Consider the following 17,908-nt stretch of genomic DNA (forward strand, 5'->3'; position numbering starts at 1 on the left):
GTCCTGCTTTCTGTAAAATGACAGTTGGGCTAGATGAGTTCTGGGATGCTTTTCTGCCCTGTGATTCTAAACATTAGGGCGTAAGAGTGGGTATCATGTGTGTTGCCCTCACTCCCACGCCCCAATGTTAGCTGCAAGATACTGTTGGATCCTCTTGATGGAGAAGGTGGAAGGGCATGATCCCAGCCACGTGATACATGGCACAGCGAGGGGGTGGAGGGGCAAGGCTGCCCCGGCTGGGGTGGGTGGCTGGAGTGCACAGAGTGAAGGGACCCTTGCCACGTTGGCCTTACTGTGGTCAGGACACCCACATGAGCCAGAGCCAGCATGGACTACAGGTCTTCTGTGGGCATGGGGAGTGGGCACAGGCCTGAAGCAAGGGGCCTGGGGAGTTTGATGCCCAGGTTCAGAACTGTTCCAGGACACTCAGGTGGATATGAATGCCCAGAATTGCAGCCGGCAGGCTCCAGATGCAGCTTCTGTCTCTCGCCCCCACTGGGGTCATGGAGACAGCTCCCCCAGCCTTCTCCAGATCCTACCAGCTGGGAACATCCAATGAGAAGCTCGTTGGGGAAGGGAAGGGCCTAGGGAAGAAATTCAGTGGGGAAGAGAATGTCAGAAGGTTTGTGGCATCGGGAAATGACAGGAAAGCCGGAGGGGAGTTGGCGCCAGTAGCTGGAGAAGTGACAGTTCTTGGGCGGAGCCTCTGGGGAGCAGGAGCCTTTGGGTCCAGGGCCCCTTTCCTTCAAGGCCTGGCCCGGAACTTGCGTGATGGGATCATGCCTTAGGGAGCCCTGGAGCCCCTGCCCAGACTGCCCCTCTTGGGGTTTGGAGCCCTTGTAAGGGCTGAGTGGCAGAAAGCAAGGGTGGCCACAGCCACTGAGCATCCCTGGGAAGGGACGGGGCTGTGTAGAAGGGTTACCCGGGGACAGGTGGGCAGTCACAGTGTCTCAGCCCGCTGGGATTGGCAGCAGAATTCATCTGTTGAAGAGAAGGTAGAGGTCAGGTGTCACATGGGAGGAAATTTCCAATAAAGACAAAAATGCTTCCCCGGAGAAGAGACCTGGAGATTGGGACTCTGCTCACACTTGCTCCACTGCACGCGGTCGTTCTGTCCTTTGGTCCCTCTTCCCCCTCCCTCAGCGCTGGGCCCTTCCCCCATGGCTGCTGCTTCCTCTGCAGGAACAGCTGCGTGTCTGGGCTTGTCAGGAGTCAGCTGCGTCTCTAGACACAGACACGGGAGCCCCAGCGCCACCCCCAGCCTGACACCAGCACTGAGGTTTGGGAGACGGTGGTCTCCTCCCTATTTAACTGAGACCCAGAGACGGGGAGTATGTTGGAATCCCACAGACCCTACAAGTGAGTAGTGCCAGAAAGGGGCCTCGGGGTCCCATCTCTCCAGGCGGTCTCAGATCAGTTCCCTCCCACTGTGGTAGTCTGGTCAGCTATTCCGCTCGCACTGGATAAGCCAGCAAGGCAATGCTCAAGGGGGCCCGGGTGGTGACTCCAATTTGGGTGCACCAGCCAGTCCCAGCGGTGAAGGCAGTGACTTATTTGGGAATTATTTTTATAGAGGAGACACTTGACCCCTTGGCTGTCAAGGCTGAAGCGACCCAAGTGACCGCTGAACTGAGTGGCAGGGAGGGCTGGTGGCCCCTGGACTCAGCTTCACACCACCTCCCAAGGTGTTCTCTGCCATGCCCCTGCCTCTACACAGGGCCACTCCTCAACCAATCCTCCTGCCTCCCTGGAGCTTGAAGGAGGCGCTTTCCCTCCCCTGTCTTCTCCCCTCAGGGATGGGTCCCATGGAACCCTGTTGGAGCCTGAGGGGTGGCATGGTGAGTGTCCAGAGGGCGATGGCGGCTGGCTCCTTCCAGGGCCCGCTTTTTCCTTTTTATTTTTCTTGAGACAGGGTCTTCCCTCTGTCACCCAGGCCGGAGCACAGTGACACAGTCATAGTTCACTGCACCCTCAACCTCCCAGGCATGAGCTATCCTCCCACATCAGCCCCCTAGGTAGCTGGGACTACAGGCACGCACCACCACACCCAGCGAGTTTTGTATTTTTAGCAGAATCAGTGTTTCGCCATGTTGCCCAGGCTGGTCTCGAACTCCTGAGCTCCAACAATCCTCCCACCTCAGCTTCCCAAAGTGCTGGGATTACAGGTGTGAGCCACCATGCCAGGGTTTCCCTTGTTCATAAACGAGCATGGGACTGTCCTAGAGAATCTCTGCCATGGGCTGGGTGGGCAGGCACATCAAAATCATTTCAGAAAGTTCCCTCGTGAAAACCAGAATCTCCCTACTCTGCCTCTGCCTGCTAGCTGCCATGTCTCGCAGCCATGGAGCATGTGCCGGGCCCAGTCCTGGGTTCTTCATACATTGCCTCCCTTAATCCCCAAGGCGGCTGTGGGGCACAGATTTCCTCATCTGACAGGACGCCTCAACCAGCAGTTCTCAGCCTCACCAGTACGAACGTGTGAGGCTGGGAGGCCCTTTGCGGTGTGGCCTGCCCTGTGCGTTACAGGATACATAGCAGCATCCTTGGCCTCTGCCCACTAAATGCCAGTAGTGCACCCAATGTCTCCAGACACATTCCTGGGATCAGGCAAAATCATCCCTATTTGAGAACCATTGGCATAGACAACAGGTGCCAAAGCCTCTGGGATAGGCCCTTGCTTCAACCTGGATCATCTGATCCTAAAGCCTGTCCACTTGCTTTTCTTTTCTTTTTTTTTTTTTTTTTTAAAGACAGAGTCTTACTCTGCTGCCCAGGCTGGAATGCAGTGGCATGATCTTGGCTCACTGCAACCTCTGCTTCCTGGGGTCAAGCAATTCTCCTGCCTCAGCCTCCCAAGCAGCTGGAATTACAGGCTCGTGCCACCATGCCCAGCTAATTTTTGTATTTTTAGTAGAGTCGGGGTTTCACCATGTTGGCCAGGCTGGTCTTAAACTCCTAACCTCAGGTGATCCACCTGCCCCGGCATCCCAAAGTGCTGGGATTACAGGCATGAGCTGCCGTGCCCAGCCCACCTGCTTTACTTCCTATTGCCTCTTTGAGAGTAAAAGTCCCTTTTGAAATCTGATAACAGCTATGACCCTCTTCCTGGAACAATGCTCCCACCTTTAATTTCAAGGAGTTTGTGGGTGCCAGATGCTTATTCACGGAGAGAATGTTAAGGACACCTGCCCAGCAGGAAGCAGACCCAGATGGGAAGAGGCCACATCAGCCTGCCCTCCTTCCTCTGACCCCTGTGTGATCACGAGGAGACCGGGATGCGGTGTGTGTGGGGAGGGGGAGGTGAGGGCGAGATTGCCGAGGGCGAGATTGCCAATGGCAGAGGCGGCTGCCCTTTTTGGACAGCTGCTGTGTGGGCACGCCCCTGTGTGTCCTGTGGCGGGCAGCTGTGCCAGCCCACGTGCCGAGCCTCACTCATCACCTTGCAGATGGGTGGCCCTGACTCAGCCGGCTGGACTCCAGCTGTGGTTGCCCCATCCAGGGACATACTTCCTGTGGCTGAGTGACCGCCACACTTACCCAAGCATCCCTGCCCTGAAAGCAGGGGCACGGGTCCAGAGGACTCCAGATCTGGCCTTTTGTTCTGGGTTCTAGAATGCCATGATGGTAGAGGGGTGGAGTGGAGGAGATTTCAGATTTCAGGAACTTCCACGTCTCTGGCTTTGTAGCATGTTGTAAAATACACCTGGGCCTCAGTTTCCCTGCTTGTAAAATGGGAGCGTTGGACTGGGTGATTTCTAATAATTCACATCTACTGAGCATTTTCTACATAAGGGTTCTTCATGTCCATTCTATCATTTAATTCTTTTTTCTTTTTTTTGAGATGGAGTCTGGCTCTGTTGCCCAGGCTGGAGTGCAGTGGCACAGTCTCGGCTCTCTGCAACCTTCACCTCCCTGGTTCAAGCAATTCTGCCTCAGTCTCTGGAGTAGCTGGGATTACAGGCACAGCTAATTTGTGTATTTTTAGTAGAGACGGGGTTTCACTATGTTGGCCAGGGATGGGGTTTCACCATGCACACTCTCATTTTACAAGCAGGGAAACTGAGGCTCAGGTAGCTTTACAACACGCTACAAAGCCAGGGATTTGGAGGTTCCTGAAATACTGAGGCTTCTCGACTCCACTCCTCCACCATCATGGCATTCTAGGGCCCAGAACAAAAGGCCAGCTCTGGAGTCCTCTGACCTCAGGTGATCCACCCACCTGGGCCTCCCAAAGTGCTGGGATACAGGTGTGAGCCACCACACCCAGCCTATCATTTAATTCATGCAATGTCCTATGAGAGAGGGGCTGTGATTATTAGCCTCACATTACAGCTGAAGAAGCTGAGACTCAAGAGAGTTTAAGTGACTTGTCCAGGGTCTCGAGGCCAGTAAGTGGAGGAGGGGTGGGTCCCCTGCCCAGGTCTGACCCAGCGGCATTGTTGAGGATGCCAGTGATGCAGGTGAGAGGCTATGAGTGTCCAGGAGAGGGATGCAGGGGTGACCTGTGGAGGGAGGAGGGGCAGGACCACGCACCCCGCCCAGTGTGGGCTGAAGATGACTCGGAGGTTTGGAGGGTGGCGGTGCTATTAATAGAAATGGGGAAGTCAGGAGGAGGAGCTGGTTTAGGGCTAGAAGATGATGAATTCATTCTTAGGCATGTGGACATGGATTTGCTGACAGTGGGACCTTCAGGCCCAGATCCAGCCACAGTTCAATTAGGAAAATCAGCACCTATGCAATGCCTCTAAAGGCCAACAACAGCCTTACCAAAATCCGATCCCCAAACCACTCACGCGGCGGGGCTTCCCAAGTCACTGGCCGTGGGCTGAGGCTGCGGTGAAGAGTCTGCAGCAGGCTAGCCCGGGCTCAAGGTCAAGTCCCGCACTGACCACTGGGGGTCACCGCTGGTGCACAGACCTGGTGCAGCCGCCCAGGGTCAGCCTTTGGCGGGGCAGGGGCCGACCGAGGGGAAGGGGTGCAGCGGGTTTCAGGGGCCAGGCTCCCCCTCAACACGGAGTCGGAGCTTTCTTCTTCCTCTTACAGCGTTGGGAGGGAGAGAGGCTGACAACTGCTTCTCCCAGGCTGTCATATGGCGACAGTTTTCAGGGCAGCCTGATTAACCTTGAGTCAAGTTCTGTTGCGCGTAGGGCCGGGGAAGGATGAGGGAGCAGAGCCCCCTTCGAGCCCCCTTCCCTGCGCCTGAGTTGAGAATGCAGCTCTAGGGGCCCGCCTGGGGGACACCGTGTCCAGGGCAACTGGGGCCTGCAACCTCGGGCAGTGGAGCTGGGAGCTGAGTCCCAGCTGTTCCAAACCTCCCGTCTCCCCTGACATCTGCGTCAGCAGCTCTGCCCTTTGACTTTTAATTCCCAGGAGCGGAGGGTGGCGGCCACCTTGGCCATCAGGACTCATTATTTGTGATTTGATTCCACCAGCAGTTTATTGGGGCTTGGCCTGGCTTCCTGCCCGCCTCTCAGCCTCCCACACTCCAGCTTTATAGCCCTGTTCTCCTTCGGAAGCTGAGAACAGACAGCAGGAGTGGCCCTGCCGCAGACACCCCGGTTCCTCTCGGGCTCCTGATCTCGAAGTGCCCTGTGGGAAGTTAAGCTTATGAAATACTTTGAGTCCCCAGAGAGAGGTGTCCCCACGCTCCTGCCGAACCCAGGCCCTGGGCCCTCCTAGGCCAGGCTTCTGTTCTGCCTGGGCTTGTTAGGACATGTCCCCAGGTGGGCTGGGCTGGACCAGGCCAGGAGAGGGGTGCCAGCCTCCCAGCCGTCCAGGTTAGGAGGTGCAGGGCGTAGAAGGCATGGGGGTGGGGCAGGCACCGTGGAACATGCAAGGCTCTCCTGGCCCCAGGGCCCCTGTCAGCATCTACTGTCCCTCTATATTTGGCCACAGCATTACTGCCATGTCCTCTCAGGGGACAGGCAGCCAACCCGACTCATGATGTCTCCTCCAAAGGCCTGGACTATTTTGGAACCAGCCTTGTGGGTGCTGGGCGAGGGCAGAGGTGCGGTTTAAGGGAACATTTCCTCCTGGCTCCCGTCAGGGATGAGCAGATGGCGTGTGGCATGGGGAACTGGCCCCTGGGCCGTTCTCAGAATTCCCAGTACGGCTACGTGAATGTTCCTTCTGCTCAGGTTTCCTGGGGATATCCTAGGGCTGCAGGGACCAAGAACCCAGCCCCTCCTCCCCCGGCCCGGAGAAGCTTCCAGCTGTTCCGATTCATCTCTCAATTAAAAAACATTGCCCGCCCCCCGAGGCCAGGTTTCACCAAGAGCTGTGTACAATCTAGCTCAGTGGGTCCCCAGCCTTTCAGATTTCTCAGATCACTAACATTTCAAAAAAAAAAAAAAAAAAAAAAATCAGGATCTGACGTAGTCACTAGTTTTATTTGTTTACAGTTTGCTTGTTTTTGAGACAGTCTTGCTCTGTCACCCAGGCTGGAGTGCAGTGATACCATCTCATCTCACTGCAGCCCCGCCTCCTAGGTTCAAGCGATTCTTATGCTTCAGCCTCTGGAGTAGCTGGAATTACAGGGGTCTGCCACCACACCTGGCTAATATTTGTATTTTTAGTAGAGATGGGGTTTCACCATGTTGGCCAGCCTGGTCTCAGACTCCTGGCCTTGGGCCATCTGCCTGCCTTGGCCTCCCAAAGTGCTGGGATTACAGGGGTGAGCCACCACACCAGCCAGTCACCAGTTTTTTTAATTTTGCCGAGTTGAGGTCATTAAAAGGAAATGTCCGAGGAAAGGTCCTTTCATGTACATGCACGTGTGCACGCACACACACGCACACACACATGCACACACACACACGCGCGTGCACACACACATGATTGAAAAGCTCAGATGACAGGACAGTCTTTTGGACTGAGTAAACCTAGCTTTAGAAAAATCTCACCGTAATCCTATTTTTCTCATTTTGCCGCGGGCAGATGAGAACATGGCAATGGTTGGCGCTGGACACCTGTTGGTGGACCCGTGCCCCAGGACCTACTGGTCCTTCCACTCCTCCGCCTGGGCACAGTGCCAAGGGTAGCCAGCTCTGCTCCGGGGACCCCTCCCCAGCACGGATCCCCCGATCTCTCATGCACCCGTTGCTGCCACTTTTGCTTCTATCTTCCTCTTCTCCGTGCCCCTCCCCCAATATTGCAGGCGGGAGAAGGTGGGCACAGGCTTCACACCGCTCCCAGACTAAAGATGGCACTGCTAGCTGATCGCTGCAGCCCAGAGTCCACCCACGGGGAAGTTACAAGTCGCCCACTCCTTGGAGGGGTCCCTGATGTGGAAGGTGCTGGTCGGACAGGGCCAGGAATCCCAGAGCGGCCGCCACTCCCTGGCCGTGGGATCTGAGACCAGTTCCAGAACCTCCTTCCTTGTGCTTCAGCTTCTGGTTCTATAAAACGGGCATATTAACTCCTCATCACAGGGCTGGTGCGGGATGGTGTGAATGACAGAATGTTTGTGAAAGTCCTGGCTGAGCTATAAAGCTTAGGTAGGGGTAGTTATTATTTCTAAGGGAAACTAGTAAATGACTGAAGAAAGAGCAGCCCAAAAGCTGACCTCAGCTCCTAGGTACAAAGACAGTGCTCACACCCACCCCTAGGTCTGTGATCTGGAGCCCCACCAGCCCCACAGAGGAGCAACGCCAGCCTGACCCAGTGAGTCAGCGATGTGGGGCTGGACCACGGCGTTCTGGAAGTAGGAACCAGGCCTGGTCTGTGCTGGAGATGGGACCTGCTATGTGACTGGAGAGAGCCTGTCGTGTGATGTAAAGGCTCCTGTTGACTTGTAGTGGCCTCGCTATGTGGTTATTGTGGCCGATGGGCCCCCGAAATGGAGAGAAGTGTGTGGAGGGCCTCCCCAAGACAGGGCCACTTTTAGATGGATTGTGGTTTGGGGGTTCAAGGGGTTCAGAGCATAGGACTTTTTTTTTTTTTTTTTTTTTTTGAGGCAGAGTCTCGCTCTGCCGCCCAGGCTGGAGGGCAGTGGTACGATCTCAGCTCACTGCAACCTCTGCCTCCAGGTTCAAGCAATTCTCCTGCTTCAGCCTCCCGAGTAGCTGGGACTACAGGCGCACGCTACCACAGCCAGCTAATTTTTTGTGTTTTTGTAGTAGAGACGGGGTTTCACCATGTTGCCCAGGCTGGTCATGAACTCCTGAGCTCAGGCAATCCGCCTGCCTTGGCCTCCCAAAGTGCTGGATTACAGGCCAGAGGATCGGATTTTAAGGGCTATCCCTGCCCCCGCGGTGTCCTGTGGGCAGCATGGGAAACATGCCCGCCCATGTTCCTAGTCCAGTCACCATTCACTCTAGCTGGGTGGTGGTCTCTCCGAGCCTCAGTTTCCTCATCTGTCACATAGGGACAAGGGGCCTTATCTTCCAGGGCTGTTGTTGGCTTATTGGGACCCCATGCAACAGCCCCTGCAGGGGTCTCAGTCCAAGGGAGCTCCCCTGCCGAGCCTCCAGGAAGTCCTCCCCAGCAGGGAAATCCAGGGGCTCTGTGGAAGCATGAGCCTGGCTGCCTCCCCACCCAGAGTAGATACCCCACCCAGCCAACCTCCGGCTCCCTGCCCTGCTCAGCAGTCAGTGGTCATGAAGTCATTGCCACCTTCCCCAGCCTGCACCCCCGCCATCCCTGCCCCCATGCTGACATCCCATTTGGCAAAGAGGTCGGAAAAGCCGCTGACTCTTGCAGACCCTGAGTTCATTGACTGGTCAGGGCACACCGGCCACAAGCTGACCATGTGGCCAGAGGGGGGTTTGCAGAGTGAGGGAGAGGCCCCTCCAGGCCTTTCACCCCTTCCCCAAGCCTCTCCCAGGACCGCTAAGACACTCCTGCAATATCCACCCACACCCCCACATATACATACCTAACCCTACACACTTGCTGATACTCCTTACACCCCCATGTAAACACACAACGAGCACATGCTCCCATGCGCAGCCACCTACTCACCAAGGCACACCCAGCACTGCAGACTCCCACCCCCGTGTGCGCACCCTCCCTCACACACTGGCGTCAGCTGTTGGGCACCGACAGCTACCCACGGCCACAGCTACTCCTGGTCCACCCTGGACCAGCCTCTTGGGCTTCATCAGGCCCCGAGATGTACCTGGCCTGAACCAGGCTCTGGCGGGAGGGTCTCGCCTAGCAGGGTTCTCTAGACGGAAGCACAGGCAGCCAGAGATGAAACGGCTCATCTTAACCAGCCCCTTCACTGCTCATTCATTCAACATTTTAATTTTACTTATTTTTGAGACAAGGTCTTGCTCTGTCAACCCAGGCTGGAGTGCAGAGAGGGCAAGGGCTGGTCGGGGGCTGGTCATGTCACACAGGCAAACTCCCATGTGCCCCCAAGTGCCTGAGAGCATGGCAGAAAGGCAACAGCCCAGGCTCCCTCCGCCCTCACTGCACTCCTCAAACCTCCTGACTCGGTGGGTCCTCTCCCATGAGTTCTTCCAGGATGACTCCCAAGACTGGGTGAGATTTTCACCCTCTGCCCTGGGTGCAAGGTCATTTGAAGCTAGGCAGGGGCACACTGCTATTGGGCCTAAATAAGCCTTCACAGGCCCAGGGTGTCAGTGTCTCACATGGCCTTGGCCTTGCTCAGCAAATACCCAGCCCCAGCTGCAATCCCACAATGCACCATCAGCCTGGCCCTCTCCCTCCCTGCCTCAGTCTCCCTCCCCAGGACTCACACATCAAGGCCCTCAGCAACTGCCTAGACTGTGGCTCCATTGTGGGCCCCGGGCTCCAGGGAAGGACTCGAGCCCTTGGACTGTCAGCTCCACAGGGTAAGGATTTTTGCCTGGAAAGGTGCCTGGCACCTAGTAGGTGCCTTATAAAAAGGTGTTGAATGGGCCAGGTGCAGTGGCTCATGCCTGTAATCCCAACACTTTGGGAGGCCAAGGCAGGAGGATTGCTTGACACCAGGAGTTTGAGACCAGCCTGGGCAACATAGCACTCCCTCTTTACAAAAACTGTTACAATTGGCTGGGCATAGTAGCCTGTACCTGTAGTCCTAGCTACTCAGAGGCTGAGGCAGGAGGCTCGCTTGAGCCTGGAAGTCTGAGGCTGCAGTGAGCTATGATCCCATCCCTGCACTCCAGCCTGGGTTGACAGAGCAAGACCCTGTCTCAAAAATAAATAAATAAAATTAAAATGTGTTGAAGGAACAGACCAACCGTCCGACCCCAACCTCCTTTCACAAGGCTTCTCCAGACCAGAATCAGGAGTCTGGGAGCCGCCGGGAAAAACATCAGGCAGAAGCCGGGTCCGCTGTGGGTCCTTGATGCAGCCGCCTTCCCTTCAGCTGCCATCGAGGAACGAGGGCTGGCTGATGGAGGATGCGGTTTGCAGTCTGTCATTCTGGGACCACCTGTGCAGGTGCCGCCGCAACCAGGGCTGACTGGTCTCGGCTGGCTTAGGAGAGGGCACCCCTTTGGGCAGACCCGGGCTGGGGAGCCCTATATTGTAAATGAGGCGGCCACTCAGAATAGACCAGGACACTGGTAACCCGGGAAGCCGTCAAACACAATTAGCTCCTGCTTCCCGGTCCCCGTCGCCCCCGCCCACCCGCACTCCACCGCCCGCAACTCACACGTGGCTGGGCCGCCGCAGGAGCACAGGGAGGCTCCGGGTCAACATCCTGCTTCCTGCAGGGCCTCCCGCGGGGCGGGCCGGGCCGGGGAGGGCGCACAGAGGGGTGTTTGTTCGCAGCGGGCGGCGGGGAGGAGATAGATGCTAATCGCCGCGGATCGCCGGCCCCAGCTTAAGGTCAGGAGGTAACGCGACCCGCGGTTATAAATAACCTCTCGGGGCGGCTGCGGAGGGCAGCGCGCTGGACCCGCGCCCCTCGCCGGCCGCCGGGCCCGGCTTGATTACCACCCCCACTCCCCGCGGCCCGACCGCGGGCACCTGAACCCCGACAGCCGAGCGCGGCGACCTCTGGGGCTGGCGCGCAAGGTCAGACCAGGTCCAGGGCTTCCGCGCCCTCTGCTCGGGGACCCTGGAGAATAGAGAGCCCCACTTTCCCCACCTCCAAGCCCCACTCCCACCCCCCACCAGGGGCAAGAAGACGGAGGGAGGCCGCCGGACACAACTCGGGGACCCAGGCGGCCTGTGTCCCTGCACTCTCGCCTCCGCACCTAGCCTGGGGGTGGCCGATGGCAAGGGAGGCCCGGAATAACCCAGCCAGTGAGGGCGGGCCTGCAGCTACACTGGGCCGATAGGGAAGCCTGGTCTGTGACAGCAGGAATTACCCCAGAGCTTAGTGGAAAGAAAATCCCTGAGTCTGGGGCTTCAGGAGTCTCAGAGCCTGTGGAGGGACTCTGGGAGCACCCACGAGGGGACACGTGATTGTGCCCCAGGGAGGACAGCCACCTGCTCTCCACATGCCCTCGGACAGAAAAGGGAGGTGGATTTAACCAGCTCCAGGAGGCATGAGTTTTATTTTTAAGACTTTTTAAAAATTGAAGTTAAGCACACGCACAGAACATTGCACAAATCAAAGTCTACAACTGGGTGACTTTGCACACGCTTCGCCTAGCCATGCAATCAGCACCCAGATTAAAAAGACAGCAACTCACCGGCACCCAGAAACCCCTCAAGACCCTTCCACCTACCATCCCCGAACCCAGTCTCTCTGTGGACTCAGCCCATGGGCACTCTGGCCTGCGTCTGAACCGTGTATCCATGGAGCCATAAAGTGGGTACCCTTTTGTGTCTGGTTTCTTTTGCTCAGTATCATATTTGCGAGGTTTGTCTGTACTGCCACAGGCAGTCGGGGGCTGTTCATCCCCACTGATGGTAGCTTGCCATTGTGTGACTCTGTTAAAATGTATTCACCCATGTTACTGCTGATGGACGTTTGGGGAGGCTCCAGGTCCTAGCTATGGTGAATAGTGCCACTATGAACATTCCAGCTCCTGTGAATGCATTTCTGTTGAGTGAATACCTAGGGCAGGGATGGTGGGGCCCGGGTGTGTGTCTGCTCAGCTTTGGAAGATACAGGAAGTGTTACTTTTTAATCAACATTTCAGTAAGAATGATTTTTCAAGGAAAGTTTTTACTTTCCATTCTGTTTTTTTAAAAAAAGATAGGCAGTGACTCAAGCCTGTAATCCCAGCACTCTGGGAGGCTGAGGCGGGTGGATGACTTGAAGCCAGGAGTTCAAGACCAGCCTGGCCAACATGGTGAAACCCTGTCTCTACAAAAATACAAAAACTAGCTGGGCATGGTGAGCGCCTGTAATCCCAGCTACTTGGGAGGCTGAGGCATGAGAATCCCTTGAACCTGGGTGTTGGAGGTTGCAGTAAGCTGAGATCATGCCATTGCACTCCAGCCTAGGGGTTAGAGCAAGACTCTGTCTCAAAAAAATAAAATAAAAATTAAATAGCCAGGTGTGGTGATACACACCTGTGGTCTCAGCTACTTGGGAGGCTGAGGCAGGAGGATCACTTGAACCCGGGAGGTTGAGGCTGAAGTCAGCCATAATTGCACCACTGCACTCTAGCCTGGGTGACAAAGTGAGCCCCCTGTCTCAAAAGGAAAAAAAAAAGGACATAATTTATTTATGGAAAATATAGTTATGTATAGAACAAAAATCACCTACAGTTACTGTTAAGAGTGACCCATTCAACCATTCAACAGATCAGAGCCTAAGAGCCTCTTCTCTGTCAGACCCTGGACGAGAGAGACCCAGTTCCTCTAGAGCCTGGGGACAAGTGGCATCAGCAGTGGCATCCCCGAGGGAAGGACCAGGGAGCCTCAGCACACTTTATGATCCTCATCAGCCACCCCTTACCCACCGCAGCTGCTCCCCACCCACAGACATCCAAGCTGAGACCAGAGAGGGCTTCCCATGAAACCAGGACTCAAGGCAGAGGCTAAGGCCTCTGTCCAGCCAGGCTGCATGTGGAAACTCAAAATAGGAAGTCTGGATGGCAGTAACACAATGAATCACAATGAAGCAAGAGGGCTGAGAGAGAAGGTGCAGGTGCTGTGAGCATGAGGGGCTGGCGGCAGGTGTGTGGCAGAGTCAGACAGGAGCCTCAGCAGGAAGAGCTCACAGGGGAGCAGGAGTGTGGAGACAGGGTGGAGGCAGTCAACTCTGGATCCGGACCTAACCCTGAGGGTCAACGATGGGGGCTAAGCCTGGGAGTGAGCAGATCAGAACTTTTTTTTTTTTTTTTTTTTTTTTTTTTTTTTTTTTTTTTTTTTTTTTTCGAGACAGAGTTTCACTCTTGTTACCCAGGCTGGAGTGCAATGGCACGATCTCGGCTCACTGCAACCTCCGACTCCTGGGTTCAGGCAATTCTCCTGCCTCAGCCTCCTGAGTAGCTGGGATTACAGGCACGCGCCACCACGCCCAGCTAGTTTTTTGTATTTTTAGTAGAGACGGGGTTTCACCATGTTGACCAGGATGGTCTCGATCTCTCGACCTCGTGATCCACCCGCCTCGGCCTCCCAAAGTGCTGGGATTACAGGCTTGAGCCACCGCGCCCGGCCAGATCAGAACTTTTTTAGCAAGATCATTCTGGATCTCTGTAGAAACTGCCCTGTGATGATGAGGCCCCTGGAGACCTCTGGGGTCCCTGAGGTGATAAGCACCAAGGTGGTGGGCCAGAGAGAGAACAGGTACTACGGAGATGTTTAAGAGGTGTCCTGGGCTGGGTGCGGTGGCTCACGCCTGTAATCCCAGCACTTTGGGAGGCTGAGGCGGGTGGATCACTTGAGGCCAGAAGTTCGAGACCAGCCTGGCCAATATGGCAAAACCTCATCTCTACTAAAATACAAAAAAATTAGCTGAGTATGGTGGTAGGCACCTGTAATCCCAGCTATTTGGGAGGCTGAGGCAGAGAAATCGTTTGAACCTGGGAGATGGATGTTGCAGTGAGCCGAGATCACACCATTGCACTCCAGCCTGCCAACAGAACAAGACTCTGCCTCAAAAACGAAAATGTCCCTGAAGGACCTGGGGCGTAGCCAGCTCTGGGGCAATGGGGGAAAAGGAGGCATCAGGAAGGTGTGAGGAAGGGATTGGGGAAGTCAAGGTGGAATTACAGATTTGGAATTACACAAAGGAGTCATTCGCTCTCTGAGGTTTTGGTGAATTTCCTTCCCATCTTTCTCTTTTTGAAATGGAGTCTTGCTCTGTTGCCCAGGCTGGAATGCAATGGTGCAATCTCAGCTCATTGCAACCTCCATCTCCTGGGTTCGAGTGATTCTCCTGCCTCAGCCTCCCGAGTAGCTGGGATTACAGGCGCACGCCACCATGCTCAGCTAATTTTTTGTATTTTAAGTAAAGACAGGGTTTCACCATGTTGGCCAGGCTGGTCTTGAACCCCTGGCCTCAAAGGATCTGCCCGCCTTGGCCTCCCAAAGTGCTGAGATTACAGGTGTGAGCCACTCAGCCCGGTCTCCTGCCCATCTTCCCTGTGATAGGTTCCACTTTGGTCTAAGAACTTCTGAGAGCCAAATTGGTTGGGCCTGAGGAGGACAGCCAGGCCCAACCAATTTCCCTGAGCCAGCCCTAAGGAACTGAAAGGGGTGAGGCATGGCCAGGCGTTTATTCAGCAGGTATCCATGGAGCCCCCACCTGCTGGGGCTTGTCCCGGGTGCAGGAATGCGCTGGTGGACAGAACAAAAGCCTGGTCCTCAGGGAGCGGCTACTTCAGTGGGGAGGCGTTAATACATATAAAAGCCTGGCCAACATGGTGAAACCCCGTCTCTACTAAAAAATACAAAAATCAGCTGGGCGTGATGGTGCACACCTGTAATCCCAGTACTCAGGAGGCTGAGGCACGAGAATCTCTTGAACCTGGGAGGTGGAGGGTGCAGTGAGCTGAGATACATATATAAAGTGGTGAGAAGTCTTAAGAAAAGGTAAGCTGGGGAAGGGCACAGTGGCAGTGGGCAGGGTGGCCTCTCTGAGGAGGAGAGGTCAGAGCTGACCTGAAGGAGCGAGGCGCCTGCAGGGTAGAGCGAGCTGGGCGGAGGTCACGGCAGGTGCAGAGGCCTGAGGCAGCTGCGAGCCTACTGGGGCTGCTGGGGGAGCAGCAGGGAGGCTGCTGTGGGAGGACCACAGGAGACCAGAGGAGACTCCGCGGCCTGAGAGGAAGACTTTCACTCTGGGAACGGGAGAGGCTTAGTGAAGTGATGGCCTCATGCCGGTAGTGTTTGGGAAGGGTCATTCTGGGTGCTCTGGGAACAGACTGTAGAGGACGATGTTGGAGGAGGCTCTTCCAGAGACACGGGTCAGAGAAGGGTGGCCAGACCAGAGTGGAGGCATCAGCAAGGGAAGAGGGGGTCTGATTCCATATAGAGTGTGAAGGTGGAGCCCATGGCACAGCTGGTGGACTAGATGTGGGGGGTGAGAGACAGGCGGGTGGCAAGAACACAGACCCCCTGCTGTCAGCTGCGCCTCTGCCAGGCTGTGGGACCAGGGGACAGCCCGGGACGCCAGCCTCTTCCTCCCTCCCCTCACCTCTGGACCCGTCTCCTCCCTCTCCTCCTCTCCTCTCCTGTCCACTGGCCTCTCCTCCCTCACTCCTGTCCCCTCCTGATCCTCCTCCTCTGTCCATTCCTCCTGTTTTGGGAATCCAGTGACCTGGTGCTGTCGCCTCCCAAAGGTCAGAGAGGCTGCCCTCTGGATGTGGCCTTGAGCCTTCTTTCACTCAGCAGTTCTGATGACTGTGGCCAGGACCCAGAGGCTGGGAGCTGAGGAAGAAGTAGATGAGGCCCCAAGCTCTGCCCTGGGGAGCAGCTCAGATGGGGAGAAAGCCCAACCCTCATCCGGGGGCCTCTCTGTGCCCTCAGCCCTGGGTGTTTGTGGGGCATCCCCATGCAGAGCAAGGCCGGGGGTCCCTGGGAAGCTGCACTAGCATCGGCCCCACCTGCCGGGACTTGGGGCCAGGTTTTCTCAAAGCTGCCTCCCTCCCTACGTGGTTATGGGCTGGCTCTTGGTCCAGGTCCTGTGGTGGGCTCCGCCTAAGCCCACAGGTGTAAATCATTGCCTGGAGACCACCTGTGCTGGGGGAACAGGGCTGGGTCGGGAGCCCGTTCTCACAGTATCCCGCCAGCCCGCCCTCTCCCTCAACTCCAGACGTCCACAGGCCACAAACTCAGTATCTCTGCTTGGATGGATGATGGGAGTCTCAAATTGAATGTGTCCAGCCTGTGAGCTCCTCCAGTCTTCCCCCAATGTGACTCATCACGCTGCCTCCTTCCAGGTGATCAGGCAGAACCTGAGCACCATCCCTCTCTCTCACCCAGTATCCAGTTCGGCAGAAAATACTGTTGGCTCTGCCTTCAGAAACTGAGCCCCTCCCCCTACCTCCATTGCTACCACCCAATCTAAGCCATCATCACTCATTGGATTCTTAAAATAGCATCGGCCCTGGCCCCTTGATGCTATCTTCAGCATGGTAGCCAGAGTGGTTTTATTTAAAAGTGAGTTGTCACACCTGTAATCCCAGCGCTTTGGGAGGCTGAGGTGGGGGGATTACCTGAGGTCAGGAGTTGGAGACCAGCCTGGCAAACATGGTGAAACCCTGTCTCTACTAAAAATACAAATATTAGCTGAGTGTGGCGGCACGCACCTGTAACCCCAGCTACTCGGGAAACTGAGGCAGGAGAATCGCTTGAACCCAGTAGGAGGAGGTTGCAGTGAGCGGAGATCAGGCCATCGCACTCCAGCCTGGGTGACAAGAGCCAGAAATTCTAACCCAGCCTGGGCAACGTGCAAAACCCTGTCTTAAAAAAAAAGAAAAATATCATACCTAGTACCTTGGTTTCTAATACCATTCTCCAGTGAAAAGATCCAGGGCTCCTGGGAGAAATGGCGGATTCCAGAACTGGGCAGGAAATACACAAGATGAGCCTGGAGCATCAGGTAGTACCAGAGAGTAAGGAAGGGCTCAAAAAGAAAAGACCCACATTGGTTCCGGGCAGGTGTCAAAGGGATGAAGGAGCCGACTGAAAGAGCTCCCGGCAGCCAAACACTGGAACAATTGAGCAGCAAAATGAAGTAGTATCATAACCCAAGTGTAAAATAAATATCCACGAGTCCATGGTAAAGAAGCGATTGGATTAATTAATAATTAAATTAATCCCACAAAAACTCACGCAGAAGAATTTCAAAGGATCTATGTCGATATTTCACCCTAAATGAGTTGGGGCTGAAAGCGTAAGTCCCCGGCCTTACATGTGGGCTGCACGTGGTGACTTGCTTCCAGAGGGAACAGTGTGGAATGGGAGGAGGTACAGAAACCTGACAGGTCCCGGTGATAAAGTCAGCATCTTCCTAACTCAAGTTGACAGTGTGGACCTCTGATAGCATACATGATGAAAATGGCATGTCGCCTTTGTGATTAACACTCCCCCAAACACATAACCCCTGTCTAAACTCGAGAAAAACATGAAACAAATTCCAATATAGCAGCATCCCCCAAGACACTGAACCAGCACTTCTCAAAACTGTCAGGGTCATCAAAAATAAAGTCTAGAAATGGCCACAGCCAAGAGGAGCCTCAAGAGGCAAGACATCAATGTAGAATGTGAGATCCTGGGACAGAAAAAGGACATTAGGTAAACTGAGAAAATCTACATGAACTATAGACTTTGGTAAATAATTATGTATCAAGGCCTGGTGCAGGGGCTCACATCTATAATCCCAGCACTCTTGGAGGCTGAGGCAAGAGGATTGCTTGAGCCCAAGAATTGTAGATCAGCCTGGGTAATGTGCAAAACACTATGTCTACAAAAAATGCAAAAATTAGCCAGGCATGGTGGTGCATACCTGTGGTCCCAGCTACCCTGGAGGCTGAGGCAGGAGGATGGCTTGAGCCCAGGAATTTGAGGCTGCCGTGAGCCATTATCACGCCACCACACTCTAGTCTGG

The sequence above is a fragment of the Saimiri boliviensis genome, chromosome 17 (assembly GCF_048565385.1).
Source record: "Saimiri boliviensis isolate mSaiBol1 chromosome 17, mSaiBol1.pri, whole genome shotgun sequence".
NCBI lineage: Eukaryota > Metazoa > Chordata > Mammalia > Primates > Cebidae > Saimiri > Saimiri boliviensis.